Below are 27,932 nucleotides of genomic sequence, written 5' to 3'. Positions count from 1 at the left end.
GCGCTGCTGACGTGGGGCACTTTGTTTCTGTCCCCTGGTCTAGTTTTTAAAGACTGGCCTGTCACTTTTCATTCATCATTGGGCTTTGACCTCTGCTGGCACATTAAAAAGGAAGACTGAATAATGGTACCGTGTGCATCACAACAGGAAAAATAACCTCAAGAAATATAATTCCTGATGATGCTAACAGGCAAGAAACAATGGGAAACAAAAACTTTCACCTCTACTCTGCGACCTTAGAATTCATAAATTCTCATCCAGTTTGTGTAAACTCTTATTCAGGCGCAGGTGACCTTGAAGGTGCCCTATTCTGGGGAGGAATTTTTTGTCAAAACAACTGTTCTCCACATGGAGCTGACGGGTGGACTAAAGTTAAAAATGTCCCTAGTGTGACCCTTGTACACAGCTGTTGGAAATAAAAAAAAAATGGTGTAGCTGCTGTAGAAATCAAAAGGTTCAGTTATTCCTTAAGTGTTTTTAAATAGTTACCATGTGATCAATTCCATCTCTAAGTGCCCAAAAGAACTGAAGACTGTCGTAGTACATACCACACACTCACGTCCACACCATACAATCTCAAAATGCAGAAACAACCGCAATGTCCACCAACAGAGGAATGAAGTATGGGGTGGCCATAGAACAGAATATTACTTAGCCTTAAAGAGAAAGGAAATTCTAACACGCATGACGACATGGATGTATTAGCATTCTCCACAGCCATAGAACTTATTGGAAAGACTCTCTCTCTCTCTCTCTCTCTCTCTCTCTCTCTCTCTCTCTCTCTCTCTCTCTCTCTGTCTCTCTCTCTCTCTCTCTCTGTCTCTGTCTCTGTCTCTGTCTCTCGCTCTTCTTCTTCTCCTCTCTCTCTCTCTCTCTGATATGGATGTATATTTATATGTGAGATTTATTGGAATGATTTACAGCAGGCCAGCTATTCCAACAATGGATAGCTGTGGATGGAAAGTCCAAGAACCCAGTATCTCAGCTGGCCTTCAGTATACGATGGAGTCCTGAGGAAGTAGACTAATTGCAGTGAAGGAATGGATATCCTAGAAAGGCGAGGGCAAACGAGCAAAGAGCAAAAGCCTCCTTCTTCTCCGTCCTTATACAGACTTCCAGGAGAAGGCGTGGCCTATATTAAAGGTGTGCCTTCCTGCCTCAAGATTTGGATTAAAGGTGAGTGTCTTCCAGCCTTAAGATCCAGATCAAAGGCAGAAGTCTCCTTGCCTCAAGATCCAGATCAAAGGTAGGTGCCTTCTTACCCCAAAGGTCTGGACTAGAAGTGAATTCACCCACTTCAAACTAAGCAGAAAACCTCTCACAGGTGTGCCCTCCACATCTGGATTGTAGTTCATTCTAGATACAGTCCAGTTGAGAGCCAAGAATAACCATCACAAAGGATGAGCCCTGAAGGCAACATGCTACATGAACAAGCCACATACAAAGGTCAGAGTTATACAGACAACAGGAGTAGTGGCTACCCAGATTTTGGGGGGACAGGACTTAATACTTACAGGACTGAGTCTATAATAATTCCAATTTGGAAAATGCAAACAGTGTGGGGATGGATGGTACCATAATACTTTTCACTTAAAGTCGTAAATTATATGTGTGATATATGTGTGTGATCATCACAAAAACTTCCCCCATGATAAGCTTTGCTGACTTGTACAACATAAGGCACTATTTCATACTATTTTGCAGTCAGGTTTCACCATCATGCAATCTTTCCTGTTAGAATTGCCACTCCAAGCCGGGCGGTGGTGGCACACGCCTTTAATCCCAGCACTCAGGAGGCAGAGGCAGGCGGATCTCTGTGAGTTCGAGGCCGGGCTGGACCGATAGCCTCCAAAACAATACAGAGAAACCCAGTCTCGTAAACACCAAAAAAAAAAAAAAAAAAAAAAAAAAAAAGAATTGCCACTCCATCCTGTATCATGTCCCCACTTCCTTACGTCATCAAACATGTCCTGCTCTCTGTTTATTTGACTTGATTCTACAGCACCCCTGAGGGAAGAGGCAATATGACTGTTGTCATTGTGGTTATATGTCACAAGCCACAAACACCACTCAGCCTGTGTACTGAGCTTATGATGTCAGTTAGATTCCAGCCCCTCCATTATACCCATTAAGCAGTTGACAGGACACACAAACTGCCTGCAGATAACCACTCTCACATCAGTTCTTTGTTATTATGGTATCTGCTTGAAGATAACCCAAAACAACTCAAATGAATTGCAAACTTCAATTTCTTTTCTATTCAGAAGTCATTTGAGAAAAAGATTATACAAAGTTCAGCCTTCCCAAGAGAAAACTTCCTAAAAAAAAAAAAAAACCAAAAAACCTGTCAGGTTACTAATGGAAGCCGAAGGGTCTTAGGGCATTATTAGACTTTATCCTTCCTACTGCTGAGTTACTCACGAGGAATAGGGAAGACAGGACAGCATCAGCTCTTTTGGAACACAGCTGATAGGCTAGTCTGGCGGCTTTGGTACCTGCCACCTACTAATTTGCTGAGAAACAACCACCCACTGAGAATGCCAAGGTTTGGGCTGGCTACTATGCACATGTAAAGGTGTCTACAATGCTAAGTTGGGGAACCAGCAGGAGTGTTTGTTTCGATTACTGCTCTCTCACTGTTAGGTCAGGGAAAGATGAGCTGCCTGAGGAGGTCTACATATTTCAGCCTTGTGAACTCATTCACCTGGGGTGCAGTGACCTTTGTGCAGACTCAGTGCTGAGCTCAGGAACCTGCCATGTGTTCCCCTCCTCAGCTCAGGCTTCGGGGGTACCCTAAAATTAGCCACAGTGGTGGAGGGGGTGAGGGAGTGTGTATGCCACTATACTGTTCACAAGCACATATATCTTGCACTGATGTTTTATTTTTACATTTTAAAAAAATCCCATGGGTTATGAAAGCAGTGCTAACTCATATTAGAAATATAATCCAAATGTCAACACAAGATAGAGAATGATCAAATACTATACTAATTATGATTATTTTAGAGGGAGTCTGATGGTACATACCTATAATCCTAGCACTTGGAGACTGAGGTAGGGGAACTGCTGCTGGTGTGAAATTAGCCTAGGCTATACACGTGAATGGGCTATCTTGGAATTATCTACTGAGACTCTGTCCCAGAGACTTAAAAACAAACAAATGCCCCTCCCCCAAGCAAAACAAAACAAGTGAAAACCATAAAGAAGCCGGGTTTGGTGGTGCACTCATTTAATCCCGGCACTCAGGAGGCAGAGTCAGGCAGATCTTTGTGAGTCTGAGGCCAGCCTGGTCTACAAAATGAGTTCCAGGACAGCTAGGGCTGTTCACAGAGAAACCCTGTCTCGAAAAACCAAACCAAACCAAACAAAAGCAACAAAGCAACCCCCCCAAAAGCAAATGTGGTAGTTTGAATATAACCAGCCCCCATAATCTCATAGGAAGTGATACTATTAGGAGGTGTGGCTTTGTTGGAGTGGGTATGGCCTTATTGGAGGGGGTGTCACTGTGGGATTGGGCTTTGAGGTTTCCTAAGCTCAGGACAGTGCCCCAGTGTCTCAGTTGACTTCCTGTGGCCTGCAAGATGCAGGATACTCGGCTACAGCCCATTCCAAACTGTGATGACAATGAACTGATCTTCTGAACTGTAAGCTTCCACCCCAACTAAATGTTTTTCCTTTTAAGAGTTGCCGAGCTCATGGTGTCTCTTCACAGCAATAGAAGCCCTAACTAAGACAGCAAGCCAAACCAAACCAACAACAACAAATAAAAAACCCATAAAGATTAACTTAATGTCAGTCAAAATACTGGAAATATCACCAAAAGAATGGGAGTCCTAAAAGTTTGACAATGTATGTATGTATGTATGTATGTATGTATGTATGTATGTATGTATGTGGTTTGCACAGAGTATTGGTCCTATTGTAAGCTACAATTCACAAAAGACAAAAGCTCCTGCTTTCTTTTCCCAGTGGGGCATGTGATCCATGTCTCAAGGATGACGCCGAGGGGACAAGAGACCTCTAAACCTGGCTTAACAGAAGAGGTTTTGTGGGGATGAGAAAAAATGAAGTAGTTTAAATATTCATACAGACATTGGAGTAAAGCTAAGATAACAGGCTACATACAGAATTGACTTCATTCCAAAACTAAACTACAAGTAATAGTTGAGGTTTTTAAAGTTTTAAATTATTTTTATTGGTGTTTGACAACCAATGTGTTCTGACGTTACTCACGCCCTTCCCATTCCCTGCTTTCAAAGTCCCCTCCTCCCTTTTCTCCACCTCCAAGTCTCCCTTCAGCATCTGCATTATGTCCCCTCGAATATATGAGCTCACAAATGGTACCTATGAAGAACTGCAGGGAACTGCACACTAGAGAAAACACAACCTTTGTCTTCTTGTTTTATCTTTTTGTTTTTCTTTCTTTCTTTCTTTTTTTTTTTTTTTGGTTACTTGAAATGGGGTTTTGCTGTACAACCCTGGCTGTCTGGGCTTGTGACCCTGCATATGCTGGAATTATAAGTGTACAAGTGCTGTGGCTGGCTGGATAGATCTGACTTATTTCACAAAAGATGATGCTCTCCAGTCAAAGCTACTTCCCCGGAGAAAGCATGACTTCACTCCTTATGGCTGAATAAATGGCACTGTGTACACAACATACTGCATTCTCGCGTGCTCATCTGCTGACGGGCCCCTTGGCTGATTGCAGTGTGGCTGTTGTGAAGTGCTACAATAAACACAGAGGCGTGGGCACCTGTGCGGCACACAGGCACATGCCTACAAGCAGTAAACCAGGCCTACGGAAGCTCTGTTTGCACTTTAACGAGGAACCTTCATGCTGACTTCCACAGCGGCTACGCCAACCCACAACGCCACCAGCAGTTTCTATGGGCACCCCACATCCTTGCCAGCATTTATCACTGCTTGTTTCGTAACTGGGAGCCATTCTGATTGGGTGGAAATGGAATTTTAAGGTTGCTCTAATTTGCATTTTCCTAATGGCTAGGGTTGTTGAACATTTTTTCATATATTTATTGGTCCTCTGTACTTAACCTTTTAAGTATTGTTGTTTCATTAGTCCATTTATTGAATGGGTTGTTTGGGGCTTTTGGTGTTTGGCTTTTTTAGTTCTTTTAGTCTAGGTTATTAATCCTCTGTATAACGGATAGATGGAAAAGGTTTTCTTCCACCCTAAAAGCTGCCTCTTCAGTTGACTAGTCATTTCCTTTGCTGTGCAGACATGTTTTAGTTCCATGCATATTTAGATTTTATTTCCTGAGCTGCTGCAGTCCATTCCAAGAAGCCCTTGTACCTTCATTGTCAAGTGTTTCCCCTCATAGAACTGTGAGCTCTGATTCATTCTGAATTGATATTTGCATATCAATTCTGTGATATATTCAGTAATGTCACTCGGTGAGAGATACGGGTGCAGCTCCTTTCTGAGGTCATGTGGCTATCCAGTTTTTTCAGTGCCATTTGATGAAGAATGTCAGTTGCCTCTCTATTGCTATAATAAGGGACCATGGCAAAGACTACATAAAGAAGAAAGAGTATTTATTTGAGGACTGCGCAGTTTCAGGGATGAGTCCACGACAGTCATGGTAGGAGCACAGCAACAGGGACGCAGGTACGGTGCTGGAGTGGCAGGAATGGCGTGGGTTTTTGAAGCCCCAAAGCCTACCCCTAGTGACACAGCTCCTCCAACAAGGCCATAGCTCCCAGTCCTACCTAAACAGTTCCACCAAATGGAGGCAAAGTATTAAAATATATGAGCCCATGGGGCCATTATCATTATCATTCAAACCATCACAAAGAGGTTGTCTGTTTAGGACATCTCTGTTAAAAAAAAAAAAAGAAACAGATGACTATCACTGGGTTCAACTCTGAATCTTTTGTTTGCTTGTTTTTAGAGACAGGGTTTCTCTGTGTAGCTTTAGACCCTGTCCTGGAACTCATTTTGTAGACTAGGCTGGCCTTGAACTCAGAGATCCGCCTGCCTCTGCCTCCTCGTGAGTGCTGGGATTAAAGGTGTGTGCCACCACCTCCCAGCAACTCTGAGTCTTTCATTCTATTCCATTAATCTAACGTATCTTGCTTTGTGCCAACACTATGCTGTTTTTGCTATGTCTCTAACATGACTTGAAACCTGCTGCTGTGACACTTCAAGGCCCTTTTGTCCTTTTAGCTATGGATTACTTCTGCAATCCAAGGTCTTCTGAGCTTCCATATAAATCTTAGAACTTCCCTCTTTCTGTAACAACTGTCATTGGGCTTTAAGGAAATTACACTGAACCTGTAGATTGCCTTTGACAATATAGAAGGGGTTGAATTCATTTTTTTAAGTTAAGATTCTGTAAGGGCAAGAAGAAGAAGAAGACAAGACAACAGCAACAGAATTTGGGGGCTGGGAGTAGATTTTATTTATTTAATCAATTTTAAAAATCCAGAAAGCCTAAAATGGTAAGATGATGAATTGGCCATGAGGGTATCCGGTCACAAAGACAGTGAGTGAAGGAGCTCAGAGATGATTTGAAGTGGCACTTGATGTTGAACTCAGGATGAAAGGGATCACTTTCCTGCCAACCCTGAAGCTTGGAAAACACCACATATGCCTACTACAAAGTGTCTCTAGGTGGCCACAGTATGGACGGGACACAGAGCATATCCCTGCAATGCACATTCCTCAGCTCATCCAGACTTAGAAGCAAAAAACTCTAAGGGTAGGGCCCCCCAGTGTGACAGCGAGCAAGCCAATTATGGAAGAGATTGATTTTAAATGTTTTTGGCAATTTCAGATTTCACTTTCTCCTCCACCATAGTTTAAATACATGAATTGAGCATCGGAGAGATGGCTCAGTGGGTAAGAGCACCTATGGCCAAGCCTGACAACCCAACTCCTGTGGATTTGTCTTGTGACTTCATAGGCATGCTGTGGCAGCACACTCTCTCTCTCTCTCTCTCTCTCTCTCTCTCTCTCTCTCTCTCTCTCTCTCATAAATACATAAGGAAAGAAAAAAGTTATTTTCCTAATTGGCATTGGGCTGGTTTTGAAAAATATGCCAATCATGCATTATTTGAAATGCAAGATGAACACTGCCCCACTTAGTTTACTTCTGCCTTTGAAATAAAATCTGATAATATACCCGTTCAGAGATGCTTATTTAAAAAAAAACTTTTGATTAGGTTGAAAATTGGTGGGGTTTGTGATTATAAGGTAAGAATATTCATGGAATAAACCAATGTATTTATTCTAAGTATAGACACCAAGTGAGATAGTAGGAAAAAAATTGAGCAAAATACAAATTAAATCAGAAAATCTAGGGCATGATGTCAAGATGAGTGCTAATAATTCTTTTTTTTCCCCTGAAGACTTTATTATTTGTTGTTTGAATAAAGTATTCCAAAGGATAAAAAGATTTTTTAAAGGAAAAAAGACTTTATCCAATTTTTTCTTGCAAATTTTATAATTTTACATTTAAGTCTGTAATCTATTGTAGTTTGAAAGACAATGGCCCCCTAAGGTCAACAAGGGTTGGCACTATTAGGAGGTATGGTGTTGTTGGAGTAGGTGTGGCTTTGTTGGGAGATTTGTCACTATGAAGTGGGCTTTGAGGTCTCAGAAGGCAGTTCCTGCTGCCTGTCGATCAAGACTCTCAGCTCCTTCTCCTGCACGCTGTCATGCTTCCCGCCATGATGATAATGGACTATACCCCTGAAGTGCAAGCCAGCCCCAATTAAACATCTTCCTTTATAATAGTTGCCATGGTCATGCAACAAAACCCTAACTAAGACATCTGTCTGTAGTTTATTCTGTAAAAATTTTAGATCAAGGCTCCTTATTTTGTCTATGGAGTCCAGTGGTTCACACACACTATTTGTTGAAAAAGCTATTCTCTCCAATCATCAGATTCCAAAAACAAGCAAATAAAAGAACAGAAAGATATTAATTGAATATTAAAAGAAGGAAATTTTTTTAGATTGCTGAGAATTAAGTATTAAAATGGAGTGCTTAAGAAAAAGAGACTCTAGCTAGGTAGTGGTGGCACACGCCTTTAATCCCAACACTTGGGTGGCAGAGGCAGGCAGATCTCTGAGAGTTCGAGGCCAGCCTGGTCTACAGAGTGAGTTCCAGGACAGCCAGGACTACACAGAGAATCCCTGTCTCAAAAAACAAATATAAAAAAATCCTCACAGAACAACAACAACAAAAGATACCTACAAAAGGTAGGGGGTAAAACCCTACTTAATGCTCTTACAGAAGATGGAGTTCAGTTCCCAGCACCCATATAGCCTTGGGCACTGCATTCATGGAGTGAACACCATACATACATACACATATATACACACATACATACATATGTACGTACATATATACATATATGCATGTGTACATACACACATACATACATATGTACAAACATACACACGTACACATACACACATACATACATACATATGTACAAACATACACACGTTCACATACACACATACATACATACACACATACATACATACATACATATGTACTGGCACATAAAATAGCAATAAACAGAGCTTTTTTTTTTTTTTGGTTTTTCGAGACAGGGTTTCTCTGTGGCTTTGGAGGCTGTCCTGGAACTCACTTGGTAGTCCAGGCTGGTCTCGAACTCACAGAGATCCGCCTGCCTCTGCCTCCCGAGTGCTGGGATTAAAGGCGTGCGCCACCAACGCCCGGCGCAGAGCTTTTTTTTTTTAAAGAGACTGTCAAGTCTAAACATGAGCAGTGGGGCCAAAATCTAGAAATAAACAATAATAGATTCCCAACATCCACCATCATTCTCCCCTCAGCCTATCTGTGTACCTTTGACTTCTTCATTTATGTAAACCTGAGGTATACTGTACTTGATTTGATATAAACTTTGGCATTTTCTTCACTTGAATTATTCTTTTTAACTGATTTTCGAGCAACTTGGGATTTGCAGGAAAGTTACAAGGACATTCCAGAACATACCATGTGCCCATTCTCCAGGACACTGTCTGATCTCACCAGCTCCTCAGGAACTGATGAGCCATGGGATGAGAGCTAACTGCTCGCGGTTTAGAAGATGGATTTGGAAATAAACTCAAATGCCAAACCTGCAGCTACTGTGGAAGTAAACTCTACTGTACTTCCAAATTTTTTAAATATGGAGATTTAGTCAGCAAATGGTCATTTAGTTCTTAATTCTAACATTACCTCTCAATAGGTACAGCACTTGCCATACCCTAGCACAATATTCTTTTCACTTCTTCCATAGCACCTGCCCCTGTAATTACATCACTTGGGTACCAGCTTACTATTGACCCTCAGAAGCTTTATGTCTTGTCCCCTGCATTCCTTTGACACAACCTCAGGATTCAGGATAGTGCTTGGTTCACACTGAATGAATACTCAGCAATCTTTGGTAAAAATGAAGAAATTAATGAATGTTTACATGGATAAATAAAGTGTGTGTACATGTGTGTATGTGCCTATATGTGTGTTTATATGTCTGTGTGTCTGTATGTATATGTGTGTGTCTGTGTATGTGTGTTGGTCTCTGTGTATGTCTGTGTCTGTTTGTTTGTATATGTGTATGTGTGCCTGTGTCTGTGTCTCTCTGTGTGTACCAAAGGTGATATAAGATGCACAATAAAAGATACAACCATCATATAACTCTTAGTTCTGAGATTTTAACATTCTATTACCAGTCATACACAAGAGAATTACAGGAAGCCTGTGTGTTAGTCATCTTCTTCATCATCACTCATTACAGGAACACAACTCAGAACTGCCGCTTTGAAAGCCAACTCTTACAAAGTCAATTTGTGCTGTTGTGTTGGTTCACTCAAACAGTATTTCCTGGCCTTATTCATTTGATACACCAAGTCAGTGACATAAAATTTAAATAATGCTCAAAATTAGAATAATCAGAACATTAACATTCTCTCTGAAAACACATATTTGAAAAAAAAATTCACCATTACTGGACATCGTTGTGATTCAGAACAAGACGTTGTGAGGACACGTTAAAGACTGTGAGGCTACAGTTGAACGAGGCATCATCTCCATCATCACTCCCCATCATCTCCATCACCACTCCCCATCATCTCCATCACCACTCCCCATCATCTCCATCACCACTCCCCATCATCTCCATCACCACTCCCCATCATCTCCATCACCACTCCCCATCATCTCCATCGTCTCCATCATCACTCCCCATCGTCTCCATCATCACTCCCCATCATCTCCATCACCACTCCCCATCATCTCCATCACCACTCCCCATCATCTCCATCACCACTCCCCATCATCTCCATCACCACTCCCCATCATCTCCATCACCACTCCCCATCATCTCCATCACCACTCCCCATCATCTCCATCGTCTCCATCATCTCCATCATCTCCATTATCACTCCCCATCATCTCCATCACCACTCCCCATCATCTCCATCATCTCCATCACCACTCCCCATCATCTCCATCACCACTCCCCATCATCTCCATCACCACTCCCCATCATCTCCATCATCTCCATCATCACTCCCCATCGTCTCCATCATCACTCCCCATCATCTCCATCACCACTCCCCATCATCTCCATCACCACTCCCCATCATCTCCATCACCACTCCCCATCATCTCCATCACCACTCCCCATCATCTCCATCACCACTCCCCATCATCTCCATCACCACTCCCCATCATCTCCATCGTCTCCATCATCTCCATCATCTCCATTATCACTCCCCATCATCTCCATCACCACTCCCCATCATCTCCATCATCTCCATCACCACTCCCCATCATCTCCATCACCACTCCCCATCATCTCCATCACCACTCCCCATCATCTCCATCACCACTCCCCATCATCTCCATCACCACTCCCCATCATCTCCATCGTCTCCATCATCACTCCCCATCGTCTCCATCATCACTCCCCATCATCTCCATCACCACTCCCCATCATCTCCATCACCACTCCCCATCATCTCCATCATCACTCCCCATCATCTCCATCGTCTCCATCACCACTCCCCATCATCTCCATCACCACTCCCCATCATCTCCATCATCTCCATCACCACTCCCCATCATCTCCATCACCACTCCCCATCATCTCCATTATCACTCCCCATCATCTCCATCACCACTCCCCATCATCTTCATCACCACTCCCCATCATCTCCATCATCTCCATCACCACTCCCCATCATCTCCATCACCGCTCCCCATCATCTCCATTATCACTCCCCATCATCTCCATCACCACTCCCCATCATCTCCATCACCACTCCCCATCATCTCCATCACCACTCCCCATCATCTCCATCACCACTCCCCATCATCTCCATCGTCTCCATCATCTCCATCATCTCCATTATCACTCCCCATCATCTCCATCACCACTCCCCATCATCTCCATCATCTCCATCACCACTCCCCATCATCTCCATCACCACTCCCCATCATCTCCATCACCACTCCCCATCATCTCCATCATCTCCATCACCACTCCCCATCATCTCCATCATCACTCCCCATCATCTCCATCGTCTCCATCACCACTCCCCATCATCTCCATCACCACTCCCCATCATCTCCATCATCTCCATCACCACTCCCCATCATCTCCATCACCACTCCCCACCATCTCCATTATCACTCCCCATCATCTCCATCACCACTCCCCATCATCTCCATCACCACTCCCCATCATCTCCATCATCTCCATCACCACTCCCCATCATCTCCATCACCGCTCCCCATCATCTCCATTATCACTCCCCATCATCTCCATCACCACTCCCCATCATCTCCATCACCACTCCCCATCATCTCCATCATCTCCATCACCACTCCCCATCATCTCCATCACCACTCCCCATCATCTCCATCATCTCCATCACCACTCCCCATCATCTCCATCACCGCTCCCCATCATCTCCATTATCACTCCCCATCGTCTCCATCACCACTCCCCATCATCTCCATCACCACTCCCCATCGTCTCCATCACCACTCCCCATCGTCTCCATCACCACTCCCCATCATCTCCATTATCACTCCCCATCGTCTCCATCATCATTCCCCATCATCTCCATCACCACTCCCCATCGTCTCCATCACCATTCCCACTGCTGACCTCAGAGATTCAAGTTCAAGGAATTAACTGCCTGGTGGGAGGAACAGTGAAGAGAGGGATAAAGAGGACTTGTTGTTCCTGTATTTTCTAAGAATCCCTCCATTTTCCCACAAATGGTATAAAATGTATCCTGAAATCAAAGCACTTGATCTCCTGACTGGCCCAGAGACAATCATTCCAGATTAAATACCACAAATTATCAATTTACAAAAAATAAAAGAAAGAAAGAAAGAAAGAAAGAAAAGGAAAAGAAAAGAAAAAAAGAAAGAAAAGAAACAAGAGGACGAACAAGGGAGGACCATCGGAATTCTCTGATGCATATGGAGGATGACTCCAGCCTGGAGATGCCCCACAAGTCAGAGTGGGCACTAACACATGCATTCAAAATGGCACAAACTGATCCAAAGAGCACAGAGAGCCCATTGGCCCTTCTGGAATTTCCCCAGGTTATGATGCAATGAGTTTAAATAACTCAAATTGTCTGGCAAACTAAAGATTTAAAAGAATAAATCTCAATGCCAAGAAATATGTCCAGTATTAACACCAAAAGGAGGTTGAAGGAAAAAACCATCTCCTAACTTCATATATAAATCTTGAAAACTCTCAAAATGCTAATAAATGTTTTAAAAACTAATCTTAACAGTTATGCTAATAAATGTTTTTTAAAAACTAACCTTACAGTTAATTTCTTTCTCTACTAAAAAGTAGAGCAATAATTAGTCACTTGAGGCTTAGATTATTAATTTGAAACTATTTTATATATCCAAAAGATAAACTGAATAGTTTCACAATATTATTTTAAACCCCAATATTTTTCAATAGAAAGAAATATATAATTAAAAAATTTAAATCCCCATAATGCTCACTTAAGAAAATGCATAAGAATTTTTAATTTTTGTTTTTTTTGTTGTTGTTGGCTTTTTGAGACAGGGTTTCTCTATAGCTTTGGAGCCTGTCATGGAACTCACTCTGCAGACCAGGATGTCCTCAAACTCCCTGAGATCTGCCTGTCCCTGTCTCCTGAGTGCTGGGATTAAAGGCATGCACCACCACCACCCAGCTAAGAAGTCTTAATTTTAATGTATGCAATTCCTATCCGGTTCTACAAAAAGGCCTGGAAACACCCATGATTCCCAGCGCTCAGCTATTGTCTCTAAAATCCATTTTGTAATGATGGAACCTAGGTTTGTAGGAATAGCTGAACACACATGCCTAAGAGGAGCTGAAGTGGCCTGTGATCCAAACAAAAAACAGGGACAAAGAAACTAAAATGCAAGTGTGCTTTGGAGATGCTCTCGGCTAGTGCAGGGCTGAGACTGATTATCCGCGTGGTGTTGCCGATGTCATAACAGGATCTCTTTTGCACCTAAGAGTCAACCTGAAGGGCTCCAGGGAACAAAGCAAGTTTTATTTGAGCATCTTCAATAACAATAAAAACTGAAACAAATTTATATTGAAAATCCATCAATTTACAATTATGCTCTTGGGAAAAAAAAGAGTTCTTCTTAAAAATGCAAAAAAAATTTTTAATTAAAAATACCATCCATTTCTGACCTTGGAAGAAAGTGATGCACCAATTGTGCAATTGTCAGTTATAAGGGAATTGAAGCCCCTATCCTGTTGTTCCCATATGAAGTACTACATGGCCAGTAAAAATCAGCCAAGCATGGAAGGGCTTTGTTAATGATTCCTAACAGTAGGCACAGGAGAAATGCTAGGGTGGGAAGGGAGAATCAGCATTTTTATAATTGCTAACTAAATGATGTATTCAGGCAGTAAATCTTGATAAATAAAATTTATAGGTTAACAAAACCTGATCACAATGGGAGAGTAGGATATTCTTCCTGAAGCTACAGTGTCACTCGACAGTCAAGCAAACCTTACGCGCCTACCAGGAGGCATGGTACAAGACATACACTATGCCAGAAGTAGAACTTTTGCCTCTGAATCTAACCAAGACCTGACTTCCAAGCTGTGATGAAGCTAGATTACACAGTAAAAAGTAACCACAGTCAAACTTGGTACCTGGAACATCCTAATGCCTAAGAAGTTTAGTTTCTTCAACAGCTTCAACAGCTTGAAAACAGAGAGGGGGAATAGCCTAGATAAAGATCAAGAGACTCATTAAATGAAATAAGAGTTGGGCTTTCTTCCAAATCTGCTAAAAATAAACCTTTGAGATGGAGTCTCTCACTGAACCCAGAGCTCACTGCTTAGCCAGACTAAGTAGCCACTCCAGAGCTAGGATTACATATACACACAGCCAGCTTGTACCTGGTGCTGGGGACCTCAACTCAGATCTTCTGATTATGTAACAAGCATCTTGCTGGCTGAATCATCATCTCCCCAGGCCTGAATCTCACCTGACAAAGAGTCTCAGTCTTGTACGGTTAAGTCACTATTCAGCCAACATGTGGAAACAAATCTGTGAGTACTTTATTTCCACGGATTTAAATTTGATAGTCAATGATACACATTTCACCTATGTATGTGGTTGAGCTTCTACTAGACATACTGACCTAAGAAATTCCATGAACTCTAACCCTAAGCTATAGAAAAATATAATCAGAGTTCATTCTTATTTGTGTCAGTGTTTGAAAATGGAGAGCCTTGGTTTAAAACCTGTTTAAGAGACAGAATCGTCATGGGGAAACTTCTGTAAATTGTCTACTGAAATAATTCCTTCCTTCCTTCCTTTTCTCTTTTTTTCTCCTCCCCTTCCTTCTTCTCCTCCTCCCCTTCTTCAAGAAAACGTTGCCTTGAGTTTAGCTAATGTGGATAAGGAAGTACCATGCCCATAATGACTTATGTCATGAAATGTTTCCATAGCAAAGACCCACAGTTGGATCCAATATCAAATTAACAGCAGGATTACTGAATGAATTCCATTTCAGCACAAGACACTGATCAAGGTGGGGGGAAAGTTTTGACAAGGTGGAGGAAATTTTTGATCAAATACAACTCACTGTACACATCGAATTCTGATGGCAATATTTCTCAGTACCAACATTTTGCATATGGAAAGGGCGAAGCAGATTGCTCACTGAATCATCCCTGGGCCCAGAGGTGCCAGCTGGAAAATGGATGCTAACGCCCTATAGATGCCATTCAAAGAGAAGTCAGTTCAATGAGTCACTTTTATATCCCTGGTCGCATGACAATTAAATAAAGTGATGCAACCCTTAGGTCACAAAGTGCCCAACCTTAAGATGATGACAATAGTGTATGAATGAAACAATTCAGTCTGCATTCTTATGCTAATAAGCTCTCCCAAGATCAATGGGCCATCTCACTTTAGAAAAAAGCTTTCTTCTTTCCAGGCAAGCTTAGTAAGTCTCTAAGGTAATTAATTCTCAAAGCTCCTGTGTTTGATATAAAATAATAAATGCAAAAATAATGGCATAATCAGCTGTGTTGAAGTACACAGAAGTGAGTTCACATAAGAAACAGGAAAAAGTGAATGCAGAGCTCTTAAATGCCACAGCTTTCAAGCAGGTGCCTGCCAGGCACCAATCGATCTGTAGGACTAGGTGATTAAATATTAATGGAACACTAAAGACTATCAGATAGTAATCATTGGGATGGTAACAAGATCACAGTGTACATTTTCTAATCACAATTTTCTGACTTTTTATAGTGTTCATATGTAGTCAACCGATTCTTAAAATTTTTATATGTATGAAAAAAACATGGTCTAAAAGTTGACCTGTGTCCTATTTGTTTGCAAACCATGTCGTCTTAACTAATATAGCTGTAAGGAGAAAGCTTCTCACATCATGTGATTGCACTAAATTATTACTGAGCCTTGGTTTCCTAAGCTCCCAAGAGGGACCTATCCATGCAGAAACAGGAGAGTGTTATTAGAATTCATGAAGAATGTTCTCCAGAATACATATGTCTACATTATCATCATCACTATCACCGCTCCTGTCCAAACCCAGAGCAAGCAAGCGTGACTACAGGAGGTGTAGCTTGCCAAAGTCCCCCAAGACTCCACAAAGTCCCCCACAGCCTTCCCTATGGGACGGCAGATTGCTGTGGATAACAAGGATGGGCATATCCAAGTGTGGAAGGCCAAACCACCAGACCTAACATGTCAAATGGAACATATGAATCCGCACTAGAAACATAGTAAGTGCAAATGGAAAGATGACAAGCAGACTATAAAGCATGGCTGGCACTGTACTCATCATTTTAGACGCATGGGCAAAACTGGAACCACCAAGTGTCTGTTTACTATTATAAAAAGCAGATAAAATATTTTTAATGCACCCACGCTCATACAGCGCTATCTGCATGCAGCCATATAAAGAAGCCAAAGACAATACCGCAGGCATTTTTACGTTGAGGTCTGCAAGTTATCACTCAAGAAATGAACCGTACTGTCTTGCTTCCACGTAATACAGACTGTAGGCAGAAATATAAAAGCTAACCAATATTGTTGCACATTTATGTCCTTTGCTTTTGAAAAAGTCACACGGAACTTTTTACTGAGATGACTAAACATGATGAGGATTGTGATGCATTATTTTTGATGTATTATTTAAAGATCAGATATGCAAGAAGGTATAAAGAGACACCTCCCTGTGACGTGGTGATGTGTCATCATCGTTTGAAGTCATTCAGCACTGCCTGATCTGCCCCGCATTTGCTGGAAGTGTGTGTTCTTCGCACTCACCTTTGCCTGCATCAAATAGCTTGGCTGCACCATTAGTACGTCTCAGTGGACTGGCCTTAGATGCCTTCAGCTATTCTTGGGACACAGTCAGTCAGTCTTTTGGCATTGGTGGTGCCTTAATTATCTTCTTTTGCTGTTTTCCCAGCAAGGAGCAGAACCTGAGAAAGAGGGATGACCATCACACATGACATTTCCAAAGAATATCCGTGACACTTTCAAGAAGATGCCTCCCAATAGCTCTCTCTGTGCGAGAAAGCTTGTACCAGGAACCTCAGCTTTTGCTTCTCTGTTCAGTCTTACATAACCCTGCAAAGATATGACCACTGGACTCCTCGGTGCTCAGTCACATTGCAGATTCACAATTACACTCTGCCCAGAGTCTTGAGTGAGAACCGTTCAGGTGACACAGCAAATATTCTCAGTGAGGACAAAGTGCATTGTCTAGAACCAAGCTTAGCTTTCCAGTGACATGTGAGTGCTAGGCAGTGCTTTAGAGACAGCAAGCATGAAGAAGGTTTATCACGTGGGAACATAAATCTTCTGTCACAGTGCTCCAGAAGGACCCAGATGCTGTCTCTAATTTGCCTTTCGAGAGTAGAACTGATGCTGACTAAACTACCACAGAATTCAGTTTCCAACTTGGCATGATCTCTCAGGAAGCAAAGAGCACAGAATGAGAAAATAAATGTTGACTTTAAGAATTAAAGGAAAAAGCCAGTCTCAAGGCAGAAGCTGTACCAATTACTCTCTGACCCTGAAACACAACAGCAGTTTTTCCCTCCAAGCCACAGACCTCCCTAGCAAGCTCATTTCTTCACTTTAAGACAACATTAAAAGTATCCATCAAGCTGGATTCTGATCCATGTTCATAGTCCTGGTTCCTGGAAGGCTGAGGCAAACGAATTTCGATTTTGAGGTCTGCCTGGGTTCCATTGTGAAACCATATTTTGGTGAAAAATAAGTAAAGAAACAAAAATTATTTCCCAGGTTTAGTTATTTTAAAGTGTGTACTCCATCCCTAACAGATCATGACTTACTAAAACTGCAAAAGAGGCCTGTCTACCCTGAATTCTACAGACAGACTGCTTGCTCCTTTTAAAGGGGGGGGGGGGGTTAAAACAGATCTTATTCTGTAGTCCACACTGTCCTGGAAATTCTGGAAATCCTCCTGCCTCAACTTCCTAAGTGCTGGCATTATAGGGAGCCACCATGCCCAGTGTGATTGCTTTGTTAAATTACATCTTCCTTCCAAAAAAGTATTTCTTCCAAATTCGTCTCCATCTCTTAAGTCAGAAGTAAATCTGGGGTGTGTGTGTGTGTGGAGGGGGGGTGATATTTTGTAGATCTAAACATCGGACTAGTTAATGCCCATCCAGGTTGTAACCTGGTGCACAGGATAGCAGCACCTTTTTCTTTCTGGCACGTAAGATTCCATTTAAACCCACATAATTAATTGTAGGCAGATGGTGAAATCTAAAATTTCAGAATAGAAACTACTAGCCACCTTCTGCCTTCCACCAGTGATGGACTCTGTCAAGCTTTTGGCACAAACTAAAGGAGAGAGTAGTTAAGAGTCCTGAGTTAGGTAGAACTCCTTTTCACTCAGCCCCATTCCTATCTTTCCTCCTGGTCTTTCCATACCACCTGAAAAGTGGAAAGGTAAGAACAGAGGATCACAGGATACAATTCCAACCCTTACCTCCATCCCTGCACTAAGGGTGATGCAGAGTGTGTCTGTGGCCCTCACCTAGAACATTCCTTCTTCTCACATCCTGTATGTGTCCTCACTGTCCGTGCAGAACAGACCTGGGCGCGGGGAACACTTAACCACTTCCTCTCTTCTTCTCCTACCTTCTTAGCCAGAACAACATTTAGACTCTCACTCCAAAGCACAGCCCCCAGCTCCTTCATCTGCTTTCTCAGCTCCTTTTTCTGGGGCTATTGGTCTATTCTATTGTGTCCTGGTCTCTGTGGGAGGTTGTCCTGGTCTCAGAGTTACCTCTATCGGTATCTAATCTCCACTGCCTGCAAATACCTGCTCAGAAGCAGACAGCAGGTCTTAGCCTGTCCACACCCTGACACACAGCATAGGTCAGAGTTCAAAAGGGAAAATTACCAGATTTTAATTCATCTGTGCCTCAGAAGGAATGAGATCTATTATTGTCGTTTTGTTAAGAGCAGGCTTTTGTACTGTTATGTAATGCCAAGATTAAGGAGTTTGGGCTTGTTTTGAAACTGTTATTAATGTTCATGTAGATATCCCCCTGGACTTTCCAAGAGACTGAGCACTCTAGGTTAAAAATTATTACCCACTTCTGATATAAACAAACATCTCTGAGTGCCACAAGTTAATGAGTAGTGTGGCTATATCTATCAGCAGATGGAGACAGATAGAGGTATACAGCAACCTCTGCATCTAAATTCACAGGTGAATAATAGCTGTTTTGTTTCATTTTGTTTAAAAACCAAGTGGCAACTTGGCCTTACTTAAGGCTTAATTAAGAACCTGCCCCCGGTCTTATTTGCTTTGTGTAGAACTGTCTGAGGGCAGAAGTCCAAAGGTGAGAAGGCTATAAAGTTCCAGTCTGCTGATCCTTGTGACAGCACATGTTGAAGTCTTAAAGCTCCAAGTAAGAAATACGCCCAAGGTAGGGACAGGGATGGTTCATTTTACAAGCAGAACTGAACTGATGCTTAAAAACAAACAAACAATCTGGGCATTGGTGGTGCACCCCTTTAATCCCAGCACTTGTGAAGTAGAGGCAAGTGGATCTCTGTGAGTTTGAGGCCAGCATGATCTACAGAGCTAGTTTCAGGACAGCCAGAACTGTTACACAGAGAAACCCTGTCTAGAAAAACAAAACAAAATAAAACAAACAAAAACTGAAGTCGATTTGCTTTTATCTACCAACACTAACAGAATCATTTTCTAATTTAACAACATTTTCTAGATCAGAAAAGGGCTCCTGAGCCCTCCCTCCTGAGACATTCATTAACTGCAAGTTTTAAAGGTTGAAAGTCTGATTCGAACAAACTCTTCCACCCCAACCGACTCTCATGTAGGAGTCTCTGGAAGAGCTCATTGAGGAGCTTGGTGAATTGGCAATGATTCTTCGATTGGCTCACTCAGGAAGCCAAGGATCAGCAGCATACCTCCCAGCCCTGTGACTAATCCTCACACAGCCTGCATTCTGCCTACCAGACCTCATGTTCCTGTCTAGTACATGCTCCAGTCACTCTTCTTGTTTCTCGTTGGAGGTAGAGATGCTATCACACACTTGCAGGCATGGTTTTAACTTTACTTCCACAAGGATGCATCAGTCTCAGTTTAAGCATCCTCTCTCCCTTCCCCCCTGATACTCTACAAGACCTTACTTGACTATGCTGCATTGTCAGTTGTCACCACCAAATGAAAACTGGCGACAAGACCACCACGCTGCTTTCTTCACCACAGCAGAGTTTTGATAAGAAACCTAAATCCTGGCTCTTCCTATCTCTGCTAATTCACAATACCCAAGGGGTTTCCATACTAGTACAATAATAATCCAATAACTTTTATGGAAATAAGTTGTGCTGGGGTCACTTCCCAAAGATGAAAAACACAGGTTTCTGTCACTGTTACCTAACACGTAGGGTTTGCTACAATGTAGCTAATGGAATTAATGCAACTATGTATCACAGATATTAAAAGTCACCAGCTGAAATGATGTTAGAGGTTTCTTATCTGCCATTAAATACCATTAACTGACCCACCCAGGAGTAAGTCAAATGTGTAGCAACACATACACATACACACACACACACACACACACACACACACACACACACACACACACACACATCAAAACCGCAAGATAGAGAGGAGTTGGAAGTAAAAAAGCAAGTTTCCTTCAGTTACACCACTAAGAACTTAAGTTTCAGGTAACAGGACAAAACAGGAGGATAATCTTTTTAGGATACAAGGCAGAAAACCTGTTGTGATATCCACAGCATGGAAATATGAATTCTAGCTTGGAAACTGTACTTGATTCTGGGGGCTGAGAGAAAGTATCAGAGGAAGTTGAAAACAAAAAAGAAGTACCTGAAGATTAGTACAGCTGGGCAGAAACAGACAGACAGGGATGGATGAAGTAAGCTTTAAACCATGTGAACGTGCACGGTAGTTAAAAGATGCTACGTGAAGCCCAGCGGTCCAGGACTCAGGCTTCCGTGAAGCTACTAAAGCAGGAGAGTGGGGAGGGGCCCCACAGGAGGTGGAACCACACAGGTTTCAAGTATCTGTGAAAGATGCATTTCATTGTGCAACCTGAAAAGCACAGGGGTGAAACTCAGAGCAGAGGGTCTCATGACCACGCTTCAGAAAGGCAGACTCAAGAGCTAAATAAGGGGAAGAGGCAACACATGGTCTCAGAATGCCATGACAGCAAGCCAAAGGGGAAGTGGAAGTTACGGGGTATGGGACGGAGGGACAGGAGAATTCCTATCTGACAGGGGAGACCCAGTCTCTATGCTCCTTACCTGCCCCCTTCCTACTGCTTCATTTCTGTGGTGCTGGGAATCAAACGCAGGGTTTGATTCATCCTGGCTCATTGAATCTGAAGATGCAGAACCCAAGGATATTATGGCTCACTACATAAGCCATTGCTAACACTCAACATATAAGCAACTTTCCACAATCTTTTCTAGTTCCACAATCTCGCCAAATTTTCCAATTTTTTATTTGCATCTAACTTCATTCAAAATTATGTTTCTCTGTTTCAGTGAGAAAGACTTCTTCTTTTTCCAGAACCTAAACACCAAATGATCTAGCCCTATTAAGCAGCAAATGATTTTCTTTTTCTCCAGTCAGTTTTATTAATCTTGTCACAAATTCATATCAGAATTCTGGCTATAGATTACTTAACGGAATCTAAAATATTATTTTTTGCTTGCAGACTTCTACCTCACATCCCAAAGTAAACATGGAGATTGCTCAGCAGTTCAGTTGGATTAAATGTTATAAAGCCACTGATAACCTCATTAGCTACAAAGCACAGTAAACATGCTAGGGACATACTCTGCTCTTGTGAGTGGTGCTTTCTCTAGAGCTAGTCAGCAAATTTTCTCTGTAAACAACATCTGGATCAATGATTATTTTAGGTTGTATGAGCCACATGGTCTACTATTTGATGCAACTATCCAACCCTGCTATATTCAAGAAGGCAGACATGCACAATGTGCAAATGCATGATCACTGCTAGGTTCCAGTAATATTTAATTTGCAAAAGTGGCTAAAGAAGCTGGGTGTGGTGGAAGGCATCTGTAATCTCAGATCTCAGAAGGCTAAAGCAGGAGGATCATGAGTTCAGGGCTAGCCTGAGCTATACAACAAGCTCATGTCTCGAAATAAACAAAAACAAATGAGCAAATGCCCTGTGGAAGAACTGTGGTTGGCCCTTATAAAACAGACACTCAGATACGGCAACCTGGAGGCTTTGGTTTTGTTAATCTGCACTCCATAATGTGCATAATTCTGATGATGTGAGAAAACAATTCTTCCAAAGAAAGTGTTCATACTAGTGAAGCGACAAAACGATTAACAAGGGACTGGAGAGATATCCGAGGTTATAAGGACTTGCTGCCCTTCCAGAGGACGTTGGTACAATTCCCAGTACCCACATGGTGACTCACAAACCATTAGTATCTCTAGTTTCAGGGGATCTGATGCCCCCCACTAACATCCTTGGGCATCTGGCATGCATATGAGGCAAAGATGCATACAAAACACTCATTATATATATATATATATATATATATATATATATATATATATATATATATGAAGATTTTTTTGTTTGCTTGGTTTTTGTTTTTCGAGATTGGGTTTCTCTGTAGCTTTGGAGGCTGTCCTGAAACTCACAGATAACAGTCTGCCTCTTGAGAGTTGGGATTAAAGGGGTGTGTCACCACCATCCTGCCAAATAAGATAAAATTTTAAAACAAGGGACAAACATAATTTGACAGAATCAAGGAGAAAGGAAGTCTGGGATAATTTTAAAAGAGAATATATGAACAATAGAGGAAATTCTAAATAGATTTCTGTTGACTACATAATTTAACAGTCTGAAATTTCTTGAATTCAAAGCTCCACAAGAAAACAGACTAGAGTCACAAATGTTTAAGCACAAGCTGTACTTACTTAATGAAACCTAGAGACATGCTTACTAGTGTGTAAATTTAAATGAGATAGGACTAAAGGTCGTACAAATAAATTGTTTTAAATTCAAATCCTGGCTCTGCCAGTTACCAGGAGTATGACCCTGGCAGTACCTCAGTCTCAGTATCTATAAAGACAAAGAGAATTGTGGCGCCCACTACCTGTTAGGACTGCCTGAGGATTCAACTGACTCATTTGTATAACACTTAAAGCTACACAAGCGCCTGATGTTCTCAGAACTTATTAAAAGCAGAAACTGCAGATTGCAGGGTATCGTCTCAGATCAAAATAAGCACACTTTGTCCACATATGTCTTAAGCTTTAGTCAGCTGAATCATTTAAGTAGAGATTCCTAACAACAATGGCCCTCTTCACTAATGTCTTTACCAACCGAAAAGCGTTTCCACCGTATCTGATGAGATTTCTCTAACAAACTTCAATAGCTAAATATATCAACTTGAGAATTATCCCAATGTACACCACGGTTCCGTACACAATTCCTTTACCCGGAGAAAGGCCCGCCTGCTCTTTTTTGCAGGCAGAAAAATCAATAGCTTCCTCTTTACTTACAACCAGAGCAATCCAAAAGGAGGGCAGTAAACAGGAAATTGGGAAGAAAGACAAAGGGCCTTCATGACTCAGCTTTCAAATAAGTCCACATCTATCTGACAAGGAAAGGGAGAAGAGGGCATCAGCACACACACACCTGATCTAAGAGGGGGGCGGGATGGTTGTGAATCCTTAAATTAACCAGGCAGGAGAAATCAAGGTAAGTTAGACTGTGTGGTATGGCTGACTTCCTTCTGAACCATACAAGCAAGACAGGTGGGGCAGCCTCTGTCCAAAATGTTTAGTCTAAAGGACCACTGTGACCCATGCGTTCACTACTTCAGTTATACGAGCAGAGCTTTTTGTTCCCAGAGGAACTGCCAAATGGAACACTTTGTTCTCATTAATGGTATTATGATTGGACCATAAATTAAGTAAAAATATCAGAGTTAAAACGGAAATAGGAAAGGAGAAAAGGCTCTGGTTTCTTAGCCTCACCCTAAGGGTTCTCCATTATCTGCCCCCAAGCCCAGCTATGTTCCATCTTTATCTCATACACATCCTGAAAGCCGCGCTTCCTACAATTACCCTGATCATACCTGCTCTCTGCCTGCTGTGTGTTTCCTCTGCCTAGAAGTCTTCCCCTCACTTCTGTATCCCATCTCAACCTTTATTTCATACCACAGGGTGCAAAATCCCTCCCCCTTGGCCCAGCAGAAATCATTTTTTTTCAGATTCTTGATTTCTATAATCCTTGTTCAGTCCCCTTGGACTTGTAGCCGATCTCGATTAAAGTTGACATACACAGCTTCTCATTTCAAGGGCCATTCTTTAGATCCACATCCGCTCCACCTCTGTAAGTCCATCTGCACCACAGGCACTCATACTTTTCAGTGAAAATGCAAGAAGGTGCCAAACTGCTAAGTTCATTGTGACTGATCATTTACATCAAACGCACAAGCACATGCCCTGAAAGCCTTGCTGAAGACGGGCTTCATTCAAAAGCATACGGCTCAAAGGTTAAGTTGCTCTTCTAGACAACTTTGGTCCAATTCCCAGCACCCACACAGTGGCATACAACCATCTGTAACTCCAGGTCCAGGGGATCTGATGTCCCTCTTCTGTCCTCCAGACACTGCAATCACATGTTGCAGAGACATACATGCAGGCAAAACACCCATACACATACAACAAAATAAAATTAAAATACACAACCCCCACACATTCAAAATTCACCTTCCTGTGACACAGAAGTTTAATGCTAGTTACAGTGCAAAGAAGCCACTGTTTGTATTCATTGGTGATTCAACAACAATTAAGTAGGCTATTACAAGCTTCCTTCTCATTAATGTAACATAACACACCCGAGTTAGATAAGTCACAGAAACAGGCTCATCCTTTCACTAGTCTAGACTCAAAAGTGCTGTTTGCCTCTAGGATTCTGTCTCAGTTAAGAGTTTCTATTGCGCGACTAAACACCGTGACCAAAAAGCAAGTTGGGGAGGAAAGGGTTTATTATTAGGCTTATACTTCAGCATTGCTGTTCTTCACTGACATTAGGTAGGACAGGAACTCAAACAGAGCAGGATCCTCGAGGCAGAAGCTGATGCAGAGGCCATGGAGTGGAGCTGGGCCCTCCCCTATTGATCACAAGTGAGAGAATGCCTTACAGCTGGATCTCATGGAGGCATTTCCTCAACTGAGGCTTATCCCTCTGATGACTCCAGCAAGCTGACACACGAAACCAACCATTGTGGCTTCAGATAAAGAGATCTCAACACTTATGTACACAGTGATCATTTCAGTCATCATCTTTAATATGCCTTAATTCCTCCAAATGTGAGAAATCAGAGACTCTGACATGTTCCAGAACCCACAGTTACTGAAACAGATTAACAACAGGACTCTTGCATCTTGGTTACCTGATACTACACGGTCAAAGCCCCACAGGTCTTAACATGTCACTTGGCACTTAGAGATGTGAGTACTAGGTTACCAAGCAGAGACGAACTTCCCTGTCACGTGAAACTCCAGGACTGTGCTGATGGGTGTGTTCTTGCCAGATCTCTGGTCATCTTCCTCCATCCACAGAAGACATCACATTGCCCTCTCACTTCACAAACTGTGACATAAATGAATTTTGATATACACTCTCAGGTATGAAAGATGCCCTAAGGCCAAATCATGGCACAGTAGCCACCCCAAGACCTGAAGTCAGAAGGAAGAATGGACCCTTACAGTATCTCCTGACAGAACGTACTGACTGGGAATGATCTGTTGGATGATCCATCTGGCATAGCTTTCATATCAATGACATTCAGAAAATTCGGCTTCTGATATCACATTCCTAGAGTCACTTGGATTCCTAAAATGACAAGAGAATCACTGGACAAGTGGCAGGAGACTCTTAGTATTTTAAGTGGCTGAGTCTTTAGAGCAACTCAGAAATAATGTACACTCAAGTATAAAATGTCTGTCACATGCAAACTGAGGTAAAAATAATGTTAAAATTATATATTCAGTAAACACTGTCTAGAGGCAAGGCCATAAACTATGATATGATTTGAAATTATATAATCAATGCTAAAGAAGTATAAAGTGGCCTAATCTGTGTTATTTTTCATATATGTAGTAATTGAATAATCATGGTCAAATTTCTCTGCGTTCACTGCTTTACTCTTTGGTTACTTAGATGAGATTATTTCAACCTGTTCCATTTCCTTGGACAGGTGCACCTGTCTTTGTCTAGGTTTCTATCTGGTTTCTGCAGCTACTCTTTTCTCATTAGACTACATCAAAATTTAACAACTACATCAGGCATGCTGTAATTCTTAGGACTAAGCTTCCGGTATTAAGACATATTGCAGTGGCAATAAAATTGAATCAATGTGAAATAGTGAGACAGTGAACAATGTGGTCCATTACAATGCAAAGCTGTTCAGGAAATTTAATTTGATGTCATAAACTGATAAGGAACAAATATATGGGGGATACAGGGTAGCCTACGTTATCACATAACAGCAATCTATTAGAAATGAGAGGCAGTTTGGGGGTGTAAGCAGAAGCCTACAGTGCTACAAGGTGAACATGTGGGCCTGGGAGGTAAACAAATAAGGCACAAATCCCAATGCGGATACTACCAACTCTGAAACGTGGGGCAGCTTATTCTCCTCAATTGATCCTCAGTCTCTTCATCTGCAGAATGGGGGTTTAGAGTAAACAGAGTCCAAGTAGCTTTGGAGATTACAGAGATGACCATGCCATGTGGTCAGTGATGAGATTACATACCATATGAGCAACGGGAAGGTCATGGTACAGTGTGTCATTCATGTGTTGTGGGACGCTGGTCTAAGCAAACCAACTGTGTTGCCACTTATATAAAAGTGCATCATATAATTATGCACAGTACATATATGTGATATAAGTGAATCAATTAGTAGCTCCTATATTTACTATACTATATTGTTAATGTTTGGGTGTGTCCCTATTTACATTAAACAGGTTATTAAGGGGGAAGCAGGCTCAAACCTTTCCTGTTTACTATATGTATGGCCTATATCATTTTCTTTTATGATTCATTTAATTTCTTCTGTTTGGTTCCTAATGGTCATAGAAACAATAGACTGTATGTACACATACACACGCACATGCACACATACAATGTACAATGTATGTAGTGTCTGTACCATCTAGGTCTAGGTAAACCCACTTTATAGCACACTCTGTAGTGATGAAATTGCCTAATGACCCTTCTCTTCTAAGAAGAGAACCCGTAATATATGTTCCATACACACAACCCGTAATATATGTTCCAAAGCTAGAAACACAGACTTTCTACTACAGATCAACTGAGATGAGGTTAAAACTTTTGATTTTCAAAAGCAAGACCTAATCCATACTATTTTATATTACTAGTTTGCCAACTCAGAAAAATTATATGTAAAGAAACATTGAAACGTTCATGTCAAATATCCAAATTTTATGAGACTCAGAAATAGAGGACTACCTAATTTCGTCTGCATATTCTATTCACTCTTGTGTTGTGTGGCCTTGGGAAAGGTGTGCACATCAGGTAGATTTTAGTCACTATCACATACACTGGGCATACCACCACGGCAGCCATCTCCTACCCTCTGGATCACATACATCTGGTGATTCCTCAATTACGTTCTTGTGATGCACAGGAACATCACAGTAAAGAAGAGTTAAATGAACACAAAGCTATGCTGTGGTCTCCTGGTGTGGACACATAAGAGAACAAGAGCTACACAAAGTGACCTAAGAAGGGCAGTGTCCCCCAGTGCACAAGCCACCACTGAGGCTCAGTGAGGACACACTCACATGGAAGCTCCGGAGG

General features: G+C 41.9%; 1 protein-coding gene across 13 annotated transcripts in view; it reads right to left on the bottom strand.

Moving 5' to 3' along the window:
- Osbpl6 (oxysterol binding protein like 6) overlaps positions 1-27,932 on the bottom strand; it is a 182,363-nt gene that overhangs the window by 84,266 nt on the left and 70,165 nt on the right. For 12 of the 13 annotated variants that reach the window (XM_040745635.1, XM_040745634.1, XM_040745640.1 and 9 more), the window contains one exon: positions 16,831-16,988. The exons of the other annotated variant lie outside the window; for it this stretch is intronic. The gene's annotated coding sequence lies outside the window, so the exon portion shown is untranslated. The remainder of the gene's footprint in view (positions 1-16,830; positions 16,989-27,932) is intronic. 13 annotated transcript variants of the gene reach the window in all.

Source organism: Mesocricetus auratus, unplaced genomic scaffold (genome assembly GCF_017639785.1).
Source record: "Mesocricetus auratus isolate SY011 unplaced genomic scaffold, BCM_Maur_2.0 Super-Scaffold_100004, whole genome shotgun sequence".
Taxonomy (NCBI): Eukaryota; Metazoa; Chordata; class Mammalia; order Rodentia; family Cricetidae; genus Mesocricetus; species Mesocricetus auratus.
The sequence above is the reverse complement of the archived record's forward strand: the minus strand, read 5'-3'. Positions and strand labels throughout refer to the sequence as shown.